The 26126-nt window shown below is 42.7% G+C and overlaps 1 long non-coding RNA gene across 2 annotated transcripts in view; it reads right to left on the bottom strand.

Moving 5' to 3' along the window:
- Positions 1–421: 421 nt before the first annotated feature.
- The window catches only part of LOC102556295 (uncharacterized), a 34550-nt gene continuing 8845 nt past the window's right edge, over positions 422–26126 (bottom strand). Inside the window, exons 2-8 of one of the 2 annotated variants that reach the window (XR_015643512.1) lie at positions 25390–25493; positions 14038–14227; positions 11036–11067; positions 6469–6574; positions 2810–2944; positions 2306–2438; positions 422–564 (exon numbers count right to left, since the gene is read on the bottom strand). This is a non-coding gene — a long non-coding RNA (uncharacterized LOC102556295). Of the gene's footprint in view, positions 565–2305; positions 2439–2809; positions 2945–6468; positions 6575–11035; positions 11068–14037; positions 14228–24998; positions 25494–26126 lie in introns of those variants that run through there. The other variant, XR_015643511.1, reaches the window with a different exon arrangement.

Genomic DNA, 26126 nt, shown 5'->3' with positions numbered 1-26126 from the left:
TTACTTTGTCAAAAACAGAATGGTCAAAAACCAAGTTGTGGAGGAAAGGATTTATTCTGCTCACATTTCCATATCATTGTTCACCAACAAAGGTAATCGAGAGAAGAGCTCAAACAAGGCAAGAACTTGGAGGAGAAGCTGAGGTAGAGGCCATGGAGGGGTGCTACTTACTGGCTTGCTTCGCATGGTATGCTAAGCTTGCTTTCTTGTAGAACCCAGGACCACTAGCCCTAGGATTGAACACTCAATGTGCCAGGCCTTCCCTGATAGGTCAATAATTAAGAAAATTATTTAGAACTAAATCTTACAGAAGCATTTTTTCAATTAGGTTTCTTTTCTTTCAGATAACTCTAGTTTGTGAATCGAGTTGACATAAGAGTAGCCAGCACAGATACTCAAATAAGTTACATAAAACCTTCAGGTTGTTAATGTTTGTTTATTTTCTGATGAAGATATGGAGTCAGAGAATAAAAGATGGAGAGTTAGGTAGTATGGTCTTCAGCTGAGTTAGACAAGGCCTTCTTAGCTCCGACTTGGCAATCTGCTCCATGGAAATCCTTGGATCTTTTAGGAGAAAAAGAATAAAATCTCTTTGTTCAACTATCATTCCTATAAATTAATATAATGCTGTGAAGAACATGCATAGTATAAAGAAATGGAAATTAGCAATAAAAATCATTCATAATTGCAGACCCACAGACATCAACTATTGCTACCCTTCAAGAAGGTTTCTTTTGTATAAAGAATGTAAGTTTTAGGGGTGCAAAACACTGTCAGCAAACCTGTGACCACAGGGAACAGCAGGCGAGTACCAACAGTCCTTCCTGCCTCCTATGTGTTACCACTACCCACGTTCTTCCATGTCCTGGTCCACAGCCGCTGAGAGCTTTACTCCATTGTACATTTTTAAAATATTGATCTGGAAAACATTAATACATTAAAAAGAAGTGTGTGTGTGTGTGTGTGTGTGTGTGTGTGTGTGTGTGTGTGTGTGTGCGCGCGCGCGCGTATGTGTAACATGACTTGACTCCCCAGAATGTAGGCTAGTGTGAGGACAGGACCCAGATGGCAAGAGACATACTTATAAACACAATGTGGGATATCCTGTAACTGCGGCAGATCCCTCATATTCTACTACCAAGCATTCAGCTCTGAACCTTTGAGAAGATCATCAGTGACTGAGTCCTCCAAACCCGGCCCAACCCAGCTCAGCCTGTGCTCAGGTATAGTAGCAAAAGTCTGCAGCCACTGGCCTTCTTCTGGGAAGAAAGCCAACTGAGCTGTTGTGGTCTCCAAGATGTCTCTGAAGACCAGGGGGATTAGGAATGTGTGCATGTTTATAGATTTAGGAAGAAAACAATGATTCCTAACTTGGCTAGGACCACATCACCAGTGTTTTTCCTGACCCAAGGTCAGTGTTCAATAAATCTTGGTTTTATTGTCTCAGTAATGAACTAGAAGATTGGTAGTTCACTTCTGTCTGGCCTCAGATGGATGAGGACTAACTTTGCCCCATGCGATTCCATTTAGAAGATAACTAATGATGAAAAAGGCAGTTGATCACATGACCTTGTATAAATCTCTACTCTACATCTCAATTTCCATCAGTATTACACGAAAGAACTAGGTTCCTTTCTGCACTTTTGTCAAGGATTCAACACAATCACTAGTTTCTTATGATTCAAGGTTGACCCTCATCTATTCTATTTGACTACCAACGAGGCATCCCACATATGCAATTTTCAAAATTAGAAACTCTCACACTAGAGTAACAAGGGACAGCAAACAAATGATGTAAGTGGAAAGAAATCACGCACATGTGATCTTGGAACCATGTTTCCCTTTGAGGAGAAGATGGGATTTAATGTCATAACCTCTAGTGGGCAGCCAATGTGACTCCAAGACCTTAAAATGTACTTGCAGCTTACTGCACTGCTACATGGGTTTCTAGAAGGCTTACTCAAAAGTCTTCTAAAGACTTCCTTGGGGAAGAAACCTGGGCTGGGCTGTGCAGACCTTATATCCTGTGATGGTTTGTTTATGCTTGGCCCAGGGAGTGGCACTATTTAAAAGAGTGACCTTGTTGAAGTAGCTGTGTTATTGTGGGTATGAGTTTTAATACCCTAGTCCTAGATGCCTGGAAGTCAGTATTCTGCTAGCAACTTCCAGATAAAGATGGGGAACACTCAGCTCCTCCTGCACCATACCTCCTTGGATGTTGCCATATTCCTGCCTTAATAATAATGGATTGAACATCTGAACCTATTAGCCTGCCCCAATTAAATGTTGTTCTTATAAGACTTGCCTTGTTCATGGTGTCTGTTCACAGCAGTAAAACCTTAAGACACATCAGAACCACAAGCAGCTGTGCTCTCCAGGAAAACACAATGAGATTCATATCTGTCATTTAAATTTTTCTATCTACTTACATCTTCTCCCTAATTAAAAAATAACCAAATAAAATTAATATGAACATACTCTATTAACCCAACCATCCAAACAAAGCATTAAGACTTCAACATATGATAAACATCAAAAACATAATCGAGATGTCCTGTCCCTCATCTATTCTCTCATAAGTTATGGATGCTAGCACAGAGGGACTTTATAATTAGAAGATCTCAATTCTAGCAAGAGATACTTCTATTGTGAATATCTGGTTTATTTTTAGATCTCATTTATCACTCAGACCCTTGATTTGGTGAATTAGAACCTAAGAAACCAAATCCACTGGTCACCAGACCCCACCTCCCTTCCTGCCCTGAGCACCCCACTGTTCATTCCATTCAGAACTCAAACATCCCATCACCTCTAAGCACTGCTGTATCCTCCGTCATTCACTGGGTCTCTGTCCATGGGTGTTAATTACCATTCCCCCATGTGTGTGTTATTCATCCAGTCCTCTGAATATTCAGGTCCTGTTTGCCTCCTATGGTTTTTTCACCTAAACTGGATGAAACCAGCACCTGTTCAGCTCTTCCATCTCTCAAAGACCTACATTTCAAGTCCTTCCCAGGAGCTCATATGCACCTGACCCAGAGCAGAAACCCCACATAAACCTGCAACTAAGGTTTACCCTCTTTTCCTTCAAGGAAATTGTTTTCTGGGTAGCTAAATGCCTTGCTCATAAGAACAGAGATATTGGTAACTTATCTTTACAGCATGGTGAGGGTTGTGTAGGGAACACTTCAGTATCAATTTAGATAATTACCGTTCTGGCAATATTTATCTCTCTCCTTCTCAGAGAACCTTCCTCTACTGCCCACCAAGTTCCGAAGGCCCTGTCCAATGTGCTGTTTTCTCCCACCATGGTTTCTCATCATTTTAGTTTTTGCTTCCTCATAGTTTTCAAATGCATGGCCTCCTCATTCATTATTTCTTGCTACCACGTACTTATACAAGCATGTACATATGATGTCCTGACCTAGACCCCACCTCCTAAGGTATCTGTTCCCTTCCAAATTAATGCTATCAGCTGGGGACCAAGAAATCAGCATCCAGGAGAATGTACATAGTACTTGCTATCCAAACCCTAAAAGTAGAAGTATATTTTTCTATCTCTTCCATTCTAAGTCTCATGAGGTCACAGAACCCTTCTATTTTCCTTTCTGTGCACTGTGCTCTGTCCCTGCAAGTACCCCACATATTCACGATGAATGAATTAAGTAGCCTATTAATATGTGCTTGCTAGGTAGGTGGGAAACTTTTCCTAAGTCAACCCTCTCTGATAGATATAGAATGTGAACCATGTCTTTCATTTTAAACCTTCTAGAAGATTCATTTTTTTAAGAAAGCAAAAAAGAAACAGGTGAAATCCATGTTATTTTACTTTATCGAACCCAAAGTGTTCAAAATATAATTAGTTCAACATTAGTCTAAAACTACAATGGAGTTTTTTTTTAACCTTAATTTTGTCATCTTCTGCTTTTGCAATCCAGTGTCTTCTGTAATTATGTCATATTTCCGTTTAGATAGTAAATTTTTATCGGAAATACCCGGTCTATATTTAGGCCCCATAAACTGACAGCTAAAGAACTCATGTATTCGAGTTGTTCTAAATGCAGTTATAAACGTTTTCCAATATCTGAATCAAGGAATGATTTTTAAATTTAGGTTAATTCAAGTGAAATAAAATAAAAGATTCAGTATCTCAACTCTAGTCTCCCTAGTCACATTCCCGGGTGTCTATAGCTCAAGGGTGTGGTACTGTCAGTGAAGGTGGCCCTGCCAATCTGAATCAAAGCCCTCAAGCACTGTGGATGAATTTTACTAATTCACCTCCATACTAGGGGCTGGAATTAGATACTTTTGCATCACTGTGACCAAAATACTTGACAGAAAAGATGACTCCATCAGAAGCATAAATCTACTATAGTAGGGGGACAGAACAATTCACATCATGGTAGCCAAGAAGCACAGATAAGAGGAAGGGCAGTGAGTAAGAGGCCTCTAAAACCAACCCCCAGTCCAACTAGATCCTATCTCCTAAGGTTTCCATGCCCTTCCAAAGTAATGCCACCAGCTGAGGATTTAGCACTCAGCACCCAGGAACCCATCTATGCAGGGTACCTCCTAGCCAAAGCATAGCAGGATCAAAGCCAAAGTTTCAATATTGAATGGTCCAAGGTCTAGGTCCATTCACATCTGCTGCCTGCTCTGCCTTCATCGCCTGCCTCTCTACCTCTCACTAATGTGTCACTGCAGCCACTTCAGCCACTTCAGCCTCCTAATTGTTACTCACGTTCTTCACTCTCTTCCACCTTATGACATTCATTCTCACCCAACCCTTATATCTCTGAGTGGCAGTCACCTCGTTCTCTTCTAGTATCCTTTCAAATACTACCTCTTCCACACATACCCTCCCAGAAACACTACATTAAAGATTTTCTTTTTATTAATTTTAATTGTGAATATGTGTATATGTGAGGGGAGAGGGTATTTGCATGTGTACACATGAGTACAGGTGTCCAATGAAGCCAGGGCCATTGGATCCTCTAGAGCAAACATTACAGATGGCTGTGAACTATCCAGTGTGAACCCCACTGCAGGTCCTCTAGAGTAACTACTCTTAACTGCTGAACCATCTCTGCAGCTCCCAGTCAGTCTACTTTGAATGGATGGTCTCCACCAGGTCCTGGCGCATTAAGTCTCCTTCTCTGATCTGCCCAGCTCATCAACATCAGTTATCATTGTAATAAACTCTGTCTTTTACTTTCTGAGATGTGCACTGTCCCATTTATTCATCCCATAAAATGTAAACCCTATAGGAACAGATATTCGTTTGTTGTACACCATTGGAGGGAGAGTCCTATTGAATAAATGAGTTAATCGGAGGGGGGCATTGATATCATGTGGAGATACCATTACCTCTGGGTGCTAAGAAGATGATCCAGAAGAAAGACAAGTAGAAGTAATCAAAGGAACTAGAGTACCAAAGGGTTGTCACCAACCACTGCACTTTTATCACACATGCTGCACTCAAAGAAAGGCTGCTCCGAGTAGACTTAAAAAAGAAGGAATTAGAGTACTATAAAACAGTCAAAAATATAAATATTCCAAACACGAAATTATCCAGGCAACTAATGATTGTGAGGCACTCCCACTGTGTGTCCAGATTCACATGTGGATTTTGTGGCCGTCAAATACAGTGTGTCAGGTTGAAGCCCGGGACAACTTTGCTTTGATGATAGCTGGTCTCTATTCCCCAGCCATGTCTACCAGAGCCCCCAAACTACAAATGGTGGTCACACGTTCACACTTGTTAGTATGTGTGTGAATGTTTTGTTCTTACAGTAGCAATCGTGACATTTTAAAATGAAATAAATAAGGCCAGCAAAGTGGCTCAGGTGGTAAAGACTGTCTGCCTGAATTCTACCCCTGTCACTAACATGAGAGAAAAAGCAAACTGATATTCTACAGATCATCCTCTGAAGTCCACACACAACCTGTGGCACACATACATACTGTGCTATGGCACACATACACACATAGATAAATCTAGAAACTATGAAATAATAGGTGCTAACAATGTGAATGTGTCTATGTTCTTACATATGTATGTACGGGTACATATGTATATACTGGTAAGGGCAGGTACAGGCCAGAGGTTGACCTTGGGTCTTCCTCAGTCATTTCTTCACCTTAATGCTCTCTTACAAAGCCCTCTCACTGAATATGGGGCTCACCAAGTTGCCTAGACTGGCTGGCCATCGACCCTCAGGAATCCTCCTGTTTCCACCTCCACAGCACTGGGGTTGCAAATCACTATACCCATTTTGTTTTGTTAAATGTAGGTGGGAATAAGGTCCTCATGTTTTCACAGCAAGCATTTTACTGACTGACTTATCTCCCCAACCCTGCGTGCTAGCTTTGCAAATGATCATTGTCAGACCCATGAGTAGCCACATGAATTAAATATTACTATCCCATTGGGCAAATGAGGAGACTAAGACTCGGATATGGTCATACCATTGTGGCATGACAGAGTCAGAATTTATCCGTCTGCAATCTGCTGGAGAATAAACTGTTTGGGATGCCTGCTGTAGCTATTAGAAACTCGTCATCAGAACATCTTCTGGAGAAAAAAGAAGACAGAATTAATTCAACAAGCCAAGTTAAAACCCATTCATTTCCCAAATAAATTCACAAGTTCATTTGCAGATATGTAGAATCTTGTAGCAATTACGTTGTCTCAAATTTGCTTAATGAAATGACAACTCAGCAAAGCAGCCACAGAGCTCCGAGGGCCTTTTATTAACATTTTCCTCTCTATAAATCCACCCATGAGTCAAGTTAATGATAACAAATCATTAATGGGAAAGCACCTTCCTGAAACTGTACATCTTGGTCTTGACCTTGGGATCCATAAAGTCTGGCATAAATGCATTGCCTCGGCTTCCCCTCCCATCAGGTGTGACAATCTGGGAGAGACTAATTCAGCCAGGGCGCTATGTTGACAATCATTTGTTTTCAAGCGACACACATATTTCATATTCTCAATGTGCAATCGACCTGCTTAAGTATTGCCATTAATATTCACAATGTGGCTGTGACAGAGATGCATATTGAGAGGCCTATCGGCATTTCAGGTTTTCCAAGGAGAAAGAACTAGATGTTGTTCAGTGGAGGCTGCATGGATAACACAAAGCTGAAACCCCTTCAAATAAGCTGAGCTGGGATTAGAACGTTTACTGTAACAATAGACACATAATTCAAAGGCAGAGAAGGTAACCAGGCCTTAACACACGCTGAAGAGAGAAACCTAAAAGAGATTAAGAATACAGGCCACCACATCCCCTCATCTTTGCTGCCTCACAAATAATGCCTAGGCTTTGCCTTCCTCCCTCTCCCTCCCTACAGCTTCTGTTGCTCCATTTGCTCACATGCAGAAAGACCACCAGAGCTCTGGAGTTTACTGACTTTCTTTAAAACAACCTTCTTTAAAACAACCATCTGAAGTCCAGATTCTCAAGAATAAGTAAATTGGTGTAGGTTTTGCTCATGGGAACTGTCATGGTCTCAGGAGCCAGCTTTGCTGGGAGCAGATGTGGGGGAAGGTTATAAAGGGAGCCACTTATGGATCCTAGATGAATGGATGTACACCTAAGAGGGTATCACCCATTGGTGTGCTTGCCCTTGGGCAATCCTTTACCCTCATAGCAATGATTCTTAGAAAATTCATTCTTTCTCAGTTCAGGTTGTATCTACTGTCAGGACTTGGAACTGAAGTGTCTCCATGGTGGCTCAGGTATTGGGTGCTTTTTCTCAGCCACTGACAATGCTTCTGGGATTTTTAGAACCTGAGATGTGAGTCTTCACTAAAGGAAAGGCATGGGAACTGGTCTTTAAGAGTGCCTTACTCCTGGCCTCTTCTGCCTCTCTCCTGCCTCCTATTCTCATGGGATGAGAAGCATCTCTGACTCTCACTCCCATTCTAGTGCTATTCCTTGCTCATGGAACCAAGCAACTAAGGGTTGAAGCATCTGAAACCGTGAGCAAAAATAAATGCTTCTTTCCTTACATTGTTTATGTTCGTTATTTTGATCTCAGTTTGAAACCCAAACAGATAATAGATGACAGATAGATAGAAAGATGATAGATATAAATGAACTGAAAGTTCTTAAACACTTACACGATGCCACAAGTGGAGAATTACACACTGCTGAACTTTTAATTATGTGCCAAATTATTGAAAATATTACATGTACTTACCTTCAAGCTATGTGTCTGATGTCTAAATAAAATATGAATGAATTTCATGACTAGACTTGGGTCTCCTCCACAAAATGCATATGCAAATATCATAATACTTGCACAATATTTCCAAATACTGTTAGGAAAAAAATTCCTCTCTAGTCTAAAGTGCTTCTGGCCTTCTGGCCTAGAATTTCAGATCAGGAACGCTCACCCAACCTATGTTCATTTGGTCAATAAGCAGTGAATGGGTTATTAGTAGCTAAGTAGCAGGACCAGCCCTAACTAAAGGAAAAAGCACAATGAGTGGATGAACAGGCAGTTATAAGAGTTTGTGAGGCAGCCAGATGTGGTGAATCATAGCTGTAATACCAGCATTTGGACGTGAGAAAGGAGAAATAGGGTTCAAGGCTACATAGAGAAATCTGTGTTAAAAAAATTATAAAAAGACTATGTGAAAGTTACTATAATGGGAAACCATGAGATGTTGAAGAGCCAGCCCTCATAGAGTTGGATAGGTCAGAATGGGAGAATATTTCCCAGGAAAGCCAAGACTGTATTGAGGTTCCAAGGATAAATAAGAATTAAGCAGGCTATAAAGGAAAAGAGCAAGTAAAAATTTCAGATAGAAGAAATACAGGTATATAGGCACTGAGTTATCAGAAAGCAAGAATTTGAGGGCAATACAGGAATTTGAGCTGAAAAGATGAGCAGGAGGTCAGAAAACAACACCAACAACATATCTGTACTGAACTGAAGGACTCAGAGGCTTTTCAGCTGTTCTAAACTCTAGCTCAATGGAACCAAAGACAGCCTGCCAAGAAGGCAAATGTAGTAGCAATGGTTGATTTTACAGTATCCCTTTGGAAACCCACAGCTTGCTTCAGTTTATTAAAGGTTCTGAGAAGTCCTGTAACCGATGTATAAAGACCCTGGCTTAACCAGGGGTTTCCCCCTTTGTATTAGGTTATGAATCTCATCCCAGGCTACCTAGAGAAAGCTCATCAAATTCAGTTTGAGAAATTCTGCTGTGTGGCAATTGGAAGCCTGTGAGTGCTTCAAAAAGTGAAGTGAAACGACTCAGTTTGTACTCTAGAAATGGCCTACTGCCTGCTGCAGTGAACAGAAGAGAGGCATATAAGCCAAGATGCTGGGAGACTAGTTGGGGGACCATCATAATATCTGAAGAAGAGCTAGTGAGGGGCTGAACTGAGGCCATGGCAGTGTGGATGGCAACTCTGGGAAAGTCCTGGTTGCCTAAGATCCTAATACAGATGGCTGTCCAGTGTCAGGCTCCATTGAGGGAGATAAAAAACGAGCATGAGACTGAATTGTATTGTGTGAGCCAAGAATGGAAGCACTAGCAGGGGGCGGGGCAATTACCAATCCGTGGCTGGAACTGACTGGCTTCTAAAGGCTCTGTCTGTCAGTGAGGAAAATGCCCATTCTACTCTGCAATAGCAAGCCTGCTCTCTGAGAAGGCCTCCCAAGTCAGGATCACTGGCCAAGTTTGCAGATCAATCCACTTCCACAGAGATGTTGTTCTGTTGAAGCACAACACCTCAGAGGGCAATCAGAAGGGCATGCGAATGCCAAAAATGCAGGCTGCCTCTTCTGAACCACACGCTTTAAGTGAGTACTCACTGCGTGCTAAGTTGTTTGGTACTTAAATGTCCATCTTCTAGTCCCTCAGTCATCAACTGATATCAAACAAGTCATCCCACAACTATGGTTTTGAAACATTACTCCCCACAGTCCGGTAGGTGACTGAGCTCGTGTTCTGTTCTCCTGGTGGTATGTGTCAGTCATTTTTCTATCACTATAACAAAATTCCTCAGTGAATAAATGTCACACTTTGGAGATAGCAGTCTATGATGGGATGGCTTTGCCAGTCTAGGCCTGTAATGAGGCAGTGCATTATGGAGAGAACACATAATGAATCAAAAACCTCCCATCAGGTTAAGGAAGCTAAGCAAGAACACTGGACAACCACGGCATAGCCCAGTGACCTGATGTCACCCCAACCAGACCCCAGCTCCCATCTCCTCAGCATATGATTTGATAAAACACTGTTTCCTCATTCAAGAAGCAGGTAATAGAAGCTGCCTCACAGATCTATTAGAAGGATTTAAAACATGGGGAGATTCTGCATGGATAAGATAAATTCAAAACTGCCAACCTAGCAAATATACTCACGTCTTTCTGGTCCTGGCCTCTCTTACTTGCTAAGTAAAGATATCAGTCTGTATCATTTTAGTCCAAAAGTGTTTTTAGCCTTATACTTGCCATACCCATCACTGAGGCTTTGTGCCTAGGCTTTCTCTTTAGCCCTTTTAATTGCAGAGGAATTCCACTACATGTGTGCAGTCATTTACATAAACCCACTGCCATTTTCATTGAAGTTATTTTTTTAGTTTCAGCTCTGTAAATTACTCTGACGTCTACATCCCCGCTCCCCTCTAAAAGCCTTTCTTTTTGCAGCAATTCCTCCAACTGCTATTTGGTGGTAAAGGTATGTAAAAATATTTATGACTCTTGGATGTACTGATAAACAGTCACCCAAAATATGTTCACCAATTCCATCACAATGCCACCCACACTGGGTTTTGATAATTTCCTTTGTTTTGTTTTGTTTTGTTTTGATTTTCCTTTGATAGGAATGAAATATATGCTCTGTCTTCTATGACTTAAATTGTCTGCGTTGTATTGTGCAGCTAGCAGTTTACAGCGAACTCTCTGCATATGTGTATTATATTAAATATTTTCCAAAGGTGTTTAGAGTTACAAAACAATGCTTTTTTTCCCCATTTCTATTTTTAATGACAACGAAACAGATACTCACAGCCTTTGAACAGTGAAGGATCTGGAGCAAGTCTGGAATATAGATTAAAAAATGGTTACTTACGCTAAGAAGTTAATACTTTTATTCATTCAGGAAAAAATTATAAAAGTCAAACATTCAGTGATCTTGTCAGTAAAAAAAAGAATAAGGTATACCCCTTTGGGCAGAGAGAGATAAAACACACACACACAGACACACACACACACACACACACACACACACACACACACACACACACACAAACATACCAAACATCTATTCATACTCTTTGCAGTGCCATTTTAATTATACTTTAGCTTATTAATTTTATTGTATGTGTCTAGCTGTTTTGACAACATGTGTATATTTACAGCATGTGTATACTTGGGGCTCATGAAAGTCAGAAAAAAGTGCCAGATCTCTGAAACGGAATGATTGTGAGCCATCACATGGGTGCTGGGAACCAATCTGATTCCCTGCAAGAGAAACAACTGTTCTTAACCACTGAGAGATCTCCCAGCCCCACTGGTTTTAATTCTTATTAGTGTTGCTGAGAACTGAACTGGTATTATACATAAATCACCGTTTTCCACTTCGGGTGGATAAAATAAATCCCTTATCCAAGAGGGTACGAAGAAAAGGCAAACATGCCACACCAGAAACTTCCTAGAACTCACCCTCCAGGGCTGCAGTATTTCTAGGTAACTCCACATAAGGAGGAACAAAGGGCCATGAGCTCACATCCTGGTGATGACAGTGTGCTGAACTCATGGAGTAAGAGAGACTTGGGTGTCCCTCAAACAACAGGGACATTCGGCATCAGAGAGCTGAGGAATGAGGAAGAATCCTGAGCATTAGCTTTGTAAAAAGGTTTCAGCATTTCCATCCCAGAAATGCCTTTTTTCACTACACAAAAATGCATCCGGTGTTCTATGCTACAGTCAGCAGTCACCCTTAGCCCAGCTTTAAGGGCCATTCAACATTAAACACTATAGTATGCATCTCTAAGGAACTTAATTGATGCAGAACTAACTGGAGAAGAGGATAGACTGGGATACAATTAAGTGCTAATTGGGTGGGCCTGAAGCTCAGTCAGCTTTCTCAAATGAACCAGATGAGAAAACACCCTTGGAGCACTTGTTTAGCTAGAATTTTCACAGCCCACTCATCCTTGGAAACCTTCATCCAGTTGGTTTGGTGGGAGGTCAGACTCCCAAGAACCACCAGGTAATTCCCAACCTCACTTAACACTACCATGTGCATCTACTAAGTTAGGGGTTCACAAACTACCATCAGATTCACCATAATCACCCGGGATCTTGACAAACCATGTAAATGTTTGTTCCCCACACAGAAATGTTTTCTTCCCCAACTCTGCCATGGTACTATCAAGCAGTCCCCTGCTAATGCTCCTCTACCTGAGTTTGTGGAGCACCGCTCTGAATGTCAAGTGAGCTTCTGGGGAGTGCCACATGCATCCGTGCATCCAGGTGGACCAGAGCAGGCACAATTGTAAGAGCTCTAGCTCCTCCCAGAGGCAATGTCGCATTTCCCCAGTATACAAAACCCCATAGACTGGCAGAAATGCTGAGTGAAATGGATAGATGCTTGGGCTGTAATGTGCGCCAGGTGCTCAGGCAGCTCTGGAGAAAGTAAGAAGATTCCTGGAAAGCATGAGCTTATGATGGACTTGAGTTAGAATTCAATAAAAATGAGTAGACAGGGCATTCTGGGGCCATTTTAGAAGGTGAACTGAAGCCAAGATCTGGGACTAGAACTGAACAAATGACGTTTGAGGCACACACACACAAACACACACACACACACACACACACACACATATGAAGGGGGAGCTGTCTGAAGTAGAAAAAACTAAAAGAGGATCTTGATGGATCCAGATTAACAAATGATGAGAATGAAGAAAAGGACGATGAGAAAGAGGAAGAGCTGGAAGAGGAGGAGTGGGCAGAGGGGCAGGGGAAGGAGGGGGAGAATATGATAGAGATGGTGGTGATGGTGATGATGACCGTGACAACAAGCAATGATGAGGAGGATACATAATGGTCATGGTGGTAATCATGATGATGCTATCAATCCTTGAAAAGTACAAAACACTCTAAGGAGCAAACCAGGACACTAGAAAGCAGCCTGCAGTGTCTTGGCAAGCCCCATGGAGCCCTGCTGTGGATGCTGCAGGTAGGAGTGTTTCCTCTGTACATGTAGCACCTGCTCTGCAGGCTGCCAAGCTCAAAAGAAACCCATCTGCCTTGTGCTGTACAAGGCAACCTTTAAGAAAAGACTTGTGTTATTTTGAATTGTGTGTATGGGGGGGGGAGCGTGCACAAGTGAGGGAAGATGCATGTGAAGTCTAGAAGAGGATGTCAGAGCTACAGTTACAGGCAGTCATAAGCTACTGACATGGATGCTGGGAGCCAAACTCAATGCTCCTCTGCATTAGAAATGGACCTGGCATCCCAAGAAAATGGCCACATAATCTAAAGTATTTATCAACGCAGAGAGTGTTACTATTGCAGAAGATTGTGTAACCGTGCCAAATCAAGTAGGCAAGTGACTCAAAGTCATCCTATCCCTCACTCCAAAAGGCCAGAGCTTGAGCCCACACGCTTAGGTAGTTGATTAACTCATAACGACTTAGCAAAGTACAACCTTTGATAACAGGATACAACCTTAAGTACAAATTTTGATTTCAAGAAGTGCTGATCCTGGAGAAATTTGAACTTCCAAGTGGCTTCTTTAGAGTTGTTTTCTTCTAAATAAAATTTTGCCTTATTTTAGACTTTGACAGAAAAGCCAGTAGATTCTGTTTATATATCCCCCCATACAAAATCATTGTTCGTTCTTAACAGCAAATCACCTCTCCAGACCCAAGTCCTTTCCATTCATCATTTCAGTTCACAAGCCATGGTTGTTCACTATTCTTGCATGTGCTCTATTCTTTGGGTTCAAATGATGGTCAAGTTCTACAGTGAAGGCTGGATGTCTTATGTCCCGTAACAGCTTACCTTCATCTGCCTTGTACTTGATCTATTAGAGCATGGCTCTGTCGCTTCCATGGCACTTTTCTGTTGGCCAACTGTCCTTTCTTTTTAGTTTCTTCTTCATCAGTCTGGTACCAAAACAGGATGTAGATGGGGATATTTTGTGCCTTTCTCAAGGAGGTAGAAATAGGAAGTAGTTGCTTTGAAGGTATACCTATAAAACACAGAAAGAATTATTAAAATCTTGCAGGACATTAAACCCTTAGTGTTGAGTGGTCCAAAGCCAACTTCAGCATCTGATCTCTTAACTTGCATTCACTAGACTCTAAGCTCCATGGGAGAAGGTATTTCTCCCCGGGGAGGAGGGAGGAGGAGGAGGAGGAAGAGGAGGAGGAAGAGGAGATGGAGACAGAGACAGAGACACAGAGAGAAAATAGGTGATAGATAGATAGATAGATAGATAGATAGATAGATAGATAGATGATAGATAGATAGAGGAAAGAATGTGTTTGAATGTTTTTTTCCCCAATTGATTGAAAAGGCAAAGGAACTTGAGGTGAATGTGGAACTTAACCTCAAAAATTTAGGGTTTTAGGAGGCTTTAGAAAAAAATACAACTTCCCTGGGTCTCTAGAGTGATGATTGCCCACTCTTTATTATTCTTTCTACAGCTTGGAAAAGAATGTCCTAGGAAATCCTGCCTTGATTTCCTAAACCATACAGAGTGTGGGCTATGTGCCCTCTCCTCCTTCATGCACAGTAACTCATCAGTACATAAACCCCTTCCTAACAGTCAGGGTGGGGACAGAATAGGCAGGCTTGGCACAGAAAGGGGAGCATCAGTCCTAGCCAGTGATGGAGCCAGCTGATTTGGAGGCCCTTAAGGGCTTTGCTTCAGCGTAATTCAGTTCCACAAAGAGGCTCTATCTCTGTGTCAAGACCTAGCAGGGTGGGTGTGCATACTCACCAATGAATACCTGGGTAGAGTTGAAATCACTTAGAACTTTCTTTAAACCTGAACAACTAAGGAAAAAGAAACCAAGAGCCAGACCCTCACCATGACAACCCAGGACTAGCAGCACAATTCCAAGGTCTCTTCCTCTAGGACACATTAATAAAAACCCTACTGAGGTGTGAGGGAAACTGGGACCCAACGATGCTGCAAATTAGCCATGTATTTCATATTTTGAAAAGGTCATATGAACTTCCCCAGCCTGCAGTGCCCTAGAGTGCACTGAGTGGGAAATATACAGGTTCTCCCAGTAAGGAGCATGAGGTGGCTCCCAAGGACAGAAGCTAGGCTGTCCCTAAAGGGGAAAGCCATTTCCTGGAGCATATTTTCCATTAACACCAGACCTGAGATTTGATGATACGCTCCTGCAGAACTGAGAATTCCACAGCACTGAGGGATTGCCTCGAAGGAGCTAAGTAATTGGAAGAGGCAAAGCATGCCTTGCACGGGCTTGCACTGTAGACTGAGGATGAGGCCTTGGGAAAAAAACTGGGAAGCTGAGACAATGAGGAGGAGGACAGGGTAGACACAGAGAGACATAGAGGGGGAAGAGACAGGATGGGAGAAGAAGGACAGGATCCAAGTAAAGGCAAAGAGGAGCATTCAGTTCAGGATGCATGCTTCTTCTTGAGCCCAAATCTCATGGAGAATTCAATCTTGATGAAGATCTAAAGAAACTATAATGTCTTTTTTCCAGACTAAAGCCATTCATTTGATGTGCAACTCCCACTGTACATCTGGCTTTGCACTGGGCTTCAGGATGCTTAAGGTTACAATGCAAGAGGCCTATAATGTAGTCACCATTCTCCAGCTCCTCAGGATGGTGCCCATTGTTGCTGACTTACAAATCTCTCCCAACAAATATGGTAACTCTTTCTGCTAACACAGAAGTCAAAAAATCTAACACCCATCTGCGATGGTTACTGTTGACTGCCAACTTGACAGGATTTAGAATCACTGTGGGAACAAATTTCTGGGCATGACTGTGGGGGATTATCCAGATTAGGTTAATTGAGGTGAGAATAACAACCCTAAACATGGGCATGGCCATTACACAGGCTGGAGTCCCATACTGCATAAAAAGGAGAAAAGGGGCTGAATGCAAGTATATTTGTCCAGTCCTCTGGTTCCTAATGGTGGACATAATGTGACCAGTCATCCCTGTCTCCTGACACCATAACTTCATTTCTCTGGTGGAGCATAACTACTGAATCTAAACCAAAACAAGGCCTTCTTTCTCAAGTTGCTTTGATTGGGTGTTTTGTTGCAGCAAATGAAACAAACACCTAACATGCTATCTTTCTCAGACGCCATTACAACTGAAGGTCCTTACAAGATGTTCTCTGTTCCTACTTTGTGTATGTGTAGAATTAGACCTGAGTCAAGCCAGAGAAGAGACAAGCAGCAAAGAAGCATTCTCTTTGGTGGTATGGATCAGTACAAAAGAGGGTGTGAAGGCTTCCTCCCCAAGTCTATAGGTTACTTTGAAAATCTACCTTTTCCCAAGTGTGACCAGGGCAGCAGCATTCTAAGTGCCTTGGTTCTAGAGAATAGGAGGTGCTCTGGCTGTATTTATTGGAAACAGCTCAGCCAATGATATTGACAAACATTTAATCACTGACGGTTTAACAGGAAATAAAATCCACAATATCAGTTACTGCTTTCCATGTCTGAGTATTCACTAAATGGCTGATGTTCATACACACCCGCACATTGCATTCGCAGTATATGAACATGCTGCATATATGAGTATGTGTATAAGAGTTTCCTCTGAGTTGAAATATTCCACCTCAGACACCCAGGATGTAAACAACTCACAAGTGTCAGGAAATCTTTGAAATTGACCAGATTCACAAGGCTCTTCCTTCCTAAGATTATACCGGCAGTAAAGTCTGCTGACCCTAAGAGTTGCCTACATGTTCTGTGGAGAGGTATGGAGATGCAATTCTCACTCTGGTTCAAGGCTGGGTAGGCATTTCAGTGATACAGCTGCCTTTGAGAGGCATCCATGCTCCTCTATGCAACACCTCCCTCATTCTGCTATTAGGCACCCAATAAACAGTTTCATTAAATTGGACTGTTGTGGAATCGTTTGTCTGGTCTGTCATTGGTTCCCCACCTGACGTGGGTAGACATTTGTTTATGTCTCCCCAGGAAAACTCTTAAAAAGGCATTGCTAGGTGACAACTGCCTCGGGAGCATAGAGCATAACAGCAAAATAATTAGATGAGATTTGAGGTTTTATTACCTTTGCCTTTCATATCACTTGCTTAATTACACATTTTAAATGTAATTTTTAGTAATGTGTATGTTTAATAATCAGCCAGCAAAAGAAGAAATCCTGAAAGGTTGACAGTCAGCTTTTAAGAACTCAAATGAGCCAACTCCAGTATATCATAGACATCCACATACCCCAGAGGTCACTGATCCTCAGGGCCTTAGATCTGCGTGGCTTCTGTGTGCCTGCCCGGGAAGCCTTCCTGGCAACAGCAGCGTGAATAGACCACAGTGATAGCATACTAAAGAATCAGAGAGTTAATGCCTGGAAAGATTCTCAGCAATCCAGGGTCGGGAGGCAATAAATGAGTGGGCACACACATTCCCACACACACACAGTGGGATGCTTTTGGCCCAGGTTCCCTAGGCTTGCAGACAACCCTGGATAGTGCATCTAGTTGCTGGTAACAGTGACCTCCTCTTTAATGCACCCTGCACAGCCGCTCCTCCCTTCTCTATTTCGCCTCTCCCTTGTTCATCGTGTCTTCCATGGGTCTGTCTCCAAGTAAATTCCTCTTGTCTCAGAGTCTACCCTGGGGAATATCCAAACTAAGTCAGTGTGGCACTCTAGTGAGGCAAAGCACCTGGAGTTAGACGTCGTGACAGTGTACGCTCACACGTGCTTCAGGGTTTCAGGTTTTAAGCATTTATGGGGCATGGCGGGTACCAAGTGCTTGCTGTGTGTTTCAGGTGGGATATCACGCATGGTTGTTAGCGCACACAGGTAGAGGAACGCTCCCGGGACACTCGCTTATGGTAATCATGCCACAGAGGCATTTCAGATGATAGTCGAGATCTTTTGACTCAGTCCCTTATTGTTCAATTAAAGAAACTGGGATGTGAGCAGAGGAAGTGATGCGTCGAAAGGTCACTTGGGAAATCAGCTTCAGCAATGGAAGCTGGTGTCTTGATGGCCAGTAGAGGGTGCTGTCCATTCCACTCATTGCAATGGCCCAGAGCCCTTTTGCTTGGCAGCATGAGAAGAAGCTGCTGGGAATTCTATGAAAGATTCCCAGGCCCCTCCCCAGAACTAAGACTTAACTCAGGTCGAGAATTTTCTAAATGAAAATTTCCTCAACAATGTTGGAAATTCTAAAGTTTAAACCACAAGTTGTAATAAGACTTGGTGGAGTAAGATCCCAGGACCATCTGAATTTGTCGTAGCAGCAGCTGCTGTGAAGTGGTACTGTGTTGTCTCTACAGGAGTACTCAGTCAAGAAGGGACCGCCACACTCTAAACCTTGCTTCTGATGTATGGCACCTCAGACGGGAGACCAGAAACATTCTCTTAACTACCACCGAAATCGCAAGGGAGCGAGAGAGCTTCAGTCAAGTTATCCCAGTGATGTGCTGCGTTGAGTTCTCATAAAAATCAAGGTCACTGATTTCATTTCTAGCAAGCTTCTTGAGGTTCAGTGCTATTCCCAAGTCCATGTCTGTTTAGGAGAGCTGGGCTTTGATTCCTGATTTTGGAAGGTGTGCGTGAAGGATTCTCACTGACCAAGGGTGGCCCATTAAAGAACAACAAAGGTCACTATAAAGCAGAGATGTCAAGTTCATGGTGTACTCAAGAAAAGAAACTGGTCCAGGTCTTTAATGTAATGACCTTGTGGGTCAAAGGCACAAGCCTTAAGGGCCAAACTGAATGGTTTTGTGTTATTGGTGGGGAATAATAGAGAGTTATATATGATTATATGAAATTAATCTCTTCTCAAGGTGAGGCCAATATAAATACTAAACCCATGAAAAGTAAGAAGAAAGTGCCCAAGGCAAACAAGGAAAAAATTTCCCATCAATTCCAAGATCTTGGAATTCAAAGCCAATACCATAGGTCAGAACCGGTGACTCAAATCACACTCGAGTTTTATGTCTAGAGGCTAGACATCAAACAATATACGGGAGACTAAACTGAAGAGAAGCCAGTGGGCAGAGACAGAACTAAGATCAGAACAAGTCAGTCTCTCTCTCTCTCTCTCTCTCTCTCTCTCTCTCTCTCTCTCTCTTCTCCCTACCCTTCCTCCCTCCCTTCTTCTCTCTCTCTCTCCTCTCCTCTCCTCTCCTCTCCTCTCCTCTCCTCTCCTCTCCTCTTCTCTTTTATTTCATCTGACCAAACTGGCCCATTCCGATACAAACTAGGAAAATGGAAAGATGCTTCAGTCTCTGTTGCTGCCTTGATCAGGCTTTGAAGAATGAACACATTTACAGCTGGGAACGATGGTGGATGGGGGCGTGGATAGGCTGGTACCAACAGGAGTGAATGTATGTGTGGTTTCTTGGATGCCTAGACAGGCAAGCCTGGGAAATCTAGCAGGACTTGGTATGTCGGTACAGAAGAACGTCAGAGGTGGGGAAGGGGGACAAGATCAGAAACAAACTCATGTGTAGTTGGATTGTTGACGGCTTTGATGATCAACACCAAAGAACTCTGTGGTGAGCCTTGTCAATGAACACATGGAAAACTTTGGCAGGGTCATAAGTTCTTTGTTGGCATACTGGAAGGACACCCCTGAGGCCAGGGAGCATGATGGCCCAAGGCTATGTAGGTTATCTTAGGGGCAGGGTGAGGGAGCAGACGCTACAATCCAGTTAAGAAATAAAGCAACCGTAGCCTGAAAACCAATGTAGATCCTCTTTCTACAGAGGTCTGCATGCCCTGTATGAACCCCTGGTACTCATTCCACATATGAATCCCTGCCCCGGTAGTTATTTAACAAAAGCCAAGTAAAGAAAATCCTCTGCCAGGTAAAGATTTCAGGTAAAGAGAGAATTGAAACCTATCTTTTTTTTTCCTGAGTATGTTGCCTGCAGGAAAATGCCTGTCCAGCCAAAACTCAATTTCTGTCTTTTTAATTCAAGTGCAAATGGATTGAAGGCTCAGATAACAACATAAAATTGGTTAATCAACTTTCATCCCATATTTATATTGCAACAGGGAGATTTTACAGTTTTCTGCAGCTCAGCCCGGTGTTCTGTGAAAGCCAGCCAGCATTTTATGTCCCTTTAAAATTGCAAACCAGAGTCCCCTCTGCTGTCAGTGACCCACTGCCCCCCCTGCTAACCAGTTCTGGCCTGTCTGGACAGGGCCAGTCGGTTCCGTTTTCATTCTGTGCGTGTAAGGCCCTGCAGGAATAGGTTTTATGTTTTACTGGAGAAAGGAAAATCGTTTTCTGCGCCCATCATCACATCACCACAGAGGCATGCCAGGGAGGTCATAGAATGAGTAAAATTACTGAAAATATTTTAAACTTAATTTTCTGTGTCAGGCAGACCCATACCATGCTCTCATCACAGGCCTGGTTAAATCTCTCTCTTGGCTTCCTATTGTTCACAGACTCGGGTTAAAAGCTTATAGCCTGACACACAAGGGCCTCTGGAATCTGCCCCTTCATCGATTTTTCTAGAACCTTTCTTTTTTTTTTTAATCTGAAATGTGGCTGTCACAGCATTGCCACCGGCGATACAACTGTGAGCAAGAGGGACACCGTTCCTCCTTTCACAAGATTTGAATGAAGGAGACAACACCCCACCCCCATCCCCAAGTAATGACTCAGATAACAGTGAATAAAATTACAGTGAACTACAGAATAACAAAACAAAGGACTCAGAGAACAAGTGGGATGGGATGGGATGGAGAAGGGAAAGATCATCCTTTTCCTAAAACAGAGGTTGCCAGGCAGCAGGGACAGCATTCTTGAAGGCTCAGAGGAGAGATGGGGCTGGCAGATTGGAGAACAAAACTGGAAAGAATGGCTTGGCAGCAGACTGAAGTGGAAAGCAACTGGTAGGACACGGGGTCTGGATGGATAGCCCAGGCAGTTCCTTTGTGGACCATGAATGACACAGGGTCAGGTTGCACTGTGGAAGGGGGACTGGAGAAGTTAAAAGTTGAACAATGTCAGGCTTCTTTCGCTGAAGCTGGACTCGTATTGGGAGTGGAATCAGAAATTAGAGTATGTGAATGAACTGAGAAACTGTTTGCATCCCCAGCACCCTTTGCTTCCTAACGATTCCCACAGTCCCCCATTCCCTGAATACTTCATAATTTTCTTTTTAAAAAAAATATTTATTAAATTATTTTATTTATTCCCTTTCCAAATATCCCTCCTTCCACGTCCTCCCTTCCAGAGTTCTTCGCCCCTCCCCACTCCCCTTTGCCTCTGAGAAGGTAGCCTCACTCCTCTACCTCCCCATCTCCCATACCTCACCCACCTCAGTCCCCCACCCCCAAGCATCCCCCTTCCCTGGAGCATCAAGTTTCTACAGGAGTAGGCACATCCTCTTCCACTGAGGGCAGACAAGTCAGTCTTGCTACAAACCAAGGGAGGGGACCACAGATCAGCCTGCCTAACCTCTTTGGTTGGTGGCTTGTTCTCTGGAGCTCTAAGGGGTTCAAGTTAATTGACACTTTTTCTCCAATAAGGTTGCTATCCCTTCAATTTCTTCAGTCCTTCCCCTAACTCTTCCATAGGACCTCAGTCCTGACCTCATAGGACTCTTCCCTGACCTCAGTCCAAAGCTTGGTTGTAAGTATCTGCATCTGTCTCAGTCAGCTGCTTATAGAGCCTCTCAGAGGACAACCGTGGTAGGCTTCTGTCTGCAAGCACAGCATGGCATCAGTATTAGTCTCAGTTTGATGCCACTGGATGGCCTTTCCTTCAGTCTCTGCTCCATTTTTGTCCCTGCCTTTCCTCTAGACAGGAACAATTCTGTGTCAAAATTTTTTGAAAATGGATGGATGGTCCCATCTCTCTACGGAAGTCTCTGTCTATATACTTGAGGTGGTCTCTGCAGGTTCCACCTCCCCAGTGTTGGGCATTTTGGCTAAGATCACCCTATTGAATTCTGGTAGCCTCTCACATCCCCGTTTCCTGGGACTTTCTAGAAGTTCTCCCTGCCCTTTCCGCCCACCTCAGGTGCATGTTTTTATTCATTCTCCTGGCCTTCTGGGTTTCTCTCCTGTCTCCCTCCGTACGGATCCTGCCCCCTTTCCTTTCCCCTACCACCCAGATCCATCCTTCCCTCTGCCTCTCACAATTATTTTGTTCTGCCTTCCAAGTGGGTTTGGAGCATCTTCACTTGGGCCTTCCTTCTTGCTAAACTTCATATTGAGATTCCTCTGTTGTGAATTCTCTTTTTAACTCTGTATCCCATTTTTTAAACTGGGTTATTTGGTTTTTGTGGCGTCTAACTTCTTGAGTGATTTATATATTTCGGATATTACCCCTCTATCGGATGTAGGGTTAGTGAAGGTCTTTTCCCAATCTGTAGGTTGCCATTTTGTCCTATTGACTGTGTCCTTTGCCTTACAGAAGCTATTCAGTTTCTTGAGGTTTCATTTGTCAATTGTTGATCTTAAAACCTAAGCCATTGGTGTTCTGTTCAGAAAAATTGCCCCTGCGCCAATGTGCTCGAGGGTATTTCTCACTTTCTTTTCTAATTTTCTAATTTTCTCTGACTCAAGTCCAACACAGTGGGGGTCAAGAGGAGGAGTCGTGGGGAGAGAGTTATGAGGATAAAGTGCCAGTCACATGAGCACGAGGACCTGAGTTCAGTCTCCAGCAGCTAGAGCCAGGTACAGAAGTACACGCTTATAGTCCCAGATTTTGAGGACTGCGATGGACAGATGGATACCCTGGTCAATCAATCTAGGCAAAGTAGTGATATCCAAGCCCCAATGAGAGGTCCTGTGTCAAAAACAAAATTGACGATGGCTCCTGAGGAATAACACCAGAAGTTGACTTCTGGCATCTTTTTTAAATAGAAGTGTACTTACAAACATAGAAATATGTGCATTCGTGCAGGCACACACACACATACACACACACACACACACACACACACACACAACACTCACACTCACACTCACCCACACATATAGGAACCTTGACCTTCTCCCCCAGGAGAGTTGACCTTGTTTATTTGTAGGACAATTGCTCAAATATTTAGAAAGAAGGAGGAAGAAGAGGAAGAGGAGGAGAAAAACACTTCCAACTTTAGTATCAAGTCCTATAGGCTTGAAAGTCATCTATAAAATTAAGATTAACACTGCCATGCTAATTAAAACCAAATCAAATGTACCCATTCCCTGGTGCTCAGGCCTTGTGGGGGAAAAAGAAGAATTCAGTGCCCTATCTGAGCCACCCTAATTATGAGCTCTGTGTATTCTGCAACCCTTTCTCTGGCTGCCTTTCCCAATTAATTTGTTTTTTTTCCACACAAATAACCAGTGACACAAAGTTTATTGTGTCATTTGCACTTTGGTTTCTAAAATCTGCAAGCCCACACATACAATTAATATTTAAGAACTAAGTTCTCCCCCGTGTGAGTTTAAGATTAATGATATTTGCTTATTATTGGATGATCTGCCTTCAGTAAGTGGCATGAGTAAGGACTACCTCTCGATCTTAATGTATTTATTTTCATAAGCCAAACAGCTATAAACAACATCAAAGGCAATTCTCCAGAATGGTAACAGGTTATTAACTTCTTAAGCCATTCCCTAATGGCTTGTAAATCTCTAAAATACAGAGACTTCTAAGGCAAAGGAGACATTGGTGAAATTCCCTCTTGCTTTAGAAAGCCAGTCCATATTCGGGTTCTGAGCTCTTGGGAGAGAGCCAGCCGGCCCTGCAGTTTCTCATGAAACTTCTCTGGGATTGAAGAATGAATTACTTCCTCCCCCAAAGCCCTGACATCTTCATCACATTTTCCACCCCTGTTCCAGGTTAGCAATATACACTTGGGCCTCATTATATCATAGATATGTGAACTTAAACCAGAAAACCAGAAACCCACAGCAAGCCCAGGGTTTGTGCCTCAGGGCCCAGATTCCATTGTCTAAGAGCAAGTCTTAGATACAGCTCCTCAATGCCTTTCAGAGCAAGAAGAATATAAAAATGTACCATGACTCTTCTGGAGAATGGGCCTCCCAATCATAACCTGTGAAGATGAGAAAGGGCAAAGGAAGAGCTGAACCAACCACTGAAGGCGGTTGGTGGGGCAAGGGACAGCACCAGATGTTTCATTTTTTTGCCCCTGTGCATGCATACTTGCAGACACATACACGCACACACACGTACTCGCCACCTTGCAGACCTTTCACGGAACAAGTTGGCTGGACTAGATGGCCAAGAAGATCCAGGGATCTGTCTGTCTGTCTTGCCTCCCTAATGCTGGAATCACATTCATGCAGCATTTCATTCGAATGGCTCTGGAATCACCTCACCTTGCTGTTTTTTTTTTTTTTTGTTTTTTTTTGTTTTTTTTTTTTGGTTGGTTGGTTGGTTGGTTTTGGTTTGGTTTTTTTTGTTTTGTTTGTTTTTGGGGGGAGGTGGTCTGTTTTTTTTTTGTCTGGTTTGTTTTGGTTTTGAGGATTATTTTGGTTATATCTCACAAACCCTCCTGTCTCTCTATTCTGTGCCAGCCTCTCTTTTTTACATTTTCAAGTTTGTTTGCAATTAAAAAAATAATTACATTGTTTCCCCCCTTCCTCCCTCCCATCTTTCCTAGGAACCTCCTCCCTTGCTGTATTTCAAATTCATGGCTTCTATTCTTTTTAAATTGTTATAACATATATATATATATATATATGTATATTATGTGTGTATGTATGTATATGTATGTACATATTCCTAAATATATAGCCTGCTCTGTCTGTCAGATAAGTATAAGTTTCACATCAATCAAAGAAACATTCTTGCAGCAGACAAAAATCATTACAGAAAACCAGAACAGATCAAAACACAGAGAACAATTGACCATGTGGCACCCAGCCCATCTGATACAGTGTAACTACTACACCTGGAGCTCTGATCCCAGGTGAAGAGAAGGCAGAAAGACTAAGGGCTGAGAAGCAGGATGTTTGCTGTGCCTGTCTCTTGCATTATACATATCTCTTCCTTGCTAAAGCATCCTGGGGAGAAAGTTCTGGCATTGTTAAAAAAACAGGAAGAGGGTTCTGGCAGGAGGGTAGGGGAGATGGGCACTTCTCTTCAGCTTCATTTTGTTGACCCTTCCACAAAGGCTCTAGCTTCCTAGGATGAAGGATGTGGTCCCAAACCTGAGGACTGACTGATCCTCTGGCACACCTTCTCAGTCTGAACACTTCTCTTCCAGAGACTCTTGACCTTCAAGTTCTCCTTAAGTGTCCTGGAAAGATCTGATCGAGGTTAGCTCCTAAGCCTGGAAAAATCTAAAACCAAAAGACATATTGTTAATCCCGAGATTTGTAACAGAAAAACCAGTTCCACAATCTGAAGCAAGTTTTAAGTAAATACTGACCAGGACAGGCTTTGGTCAGGAACACTCCCTGAAATTCCAAGCACGTGTTGTAGGAGCTTTTAAGGACAAAACCGTAAGGCCACCATATTTTACCATGTGGCTATATTATTTTTCCAAGGACTACAATTCCCAGCATTCAAGGAAGTTCCCTGGTCCTTGGGCCAGTCTAGCTTATGGGTTAACTTTGGGTTTTACAGTATCTGATGCATGGAAGGGAGAGGCTGAAAAAAAAAAAAAAGAAAAGAAAACAGGTCAGAGACACAATGTTGAGATTGGCAGACTAGAGCAAAGAAAGAAGTGTGACCTGAGGAGAGCTATTTAGCTGGTTACTTTCTGTCTGGGCTGACCCTTGACCTCTGTGGCTAAACATCTCTGGAGGCTTTGCTAGGGTGACTATGCAGCTTCTGGGGAACAGGGTGAATTTATAGATTCCTGGGTACTCTCATGGAAGAGCAGAATATAGGAAAGAGACATTACACAATGGGGTGCAGTCAGTATTAGCAATTCCATGGCAATTCTGAGTTTCCCTAGTCAGCATAGCCCC

The sequence above is a fragment of the Rattus norvegicus genome, chromosome 19 (genome assembly GCF_021556685.1).
Source record: "Rattus norvegicus strain SHRSP/BbbUtx chromosome 19, alternate assembly SHRSP_T2T, whole genome shotgun sequence".
Classification (NCBI taxonomy): Eukaryota; Metazoa; Chordata; class Mammalia; order Rodentia; family Muridae; genus Rattus; species Rattus norvegicus.
This window is presented reverse-complemented; position numbering and strand designations above follow the sequence as displayed.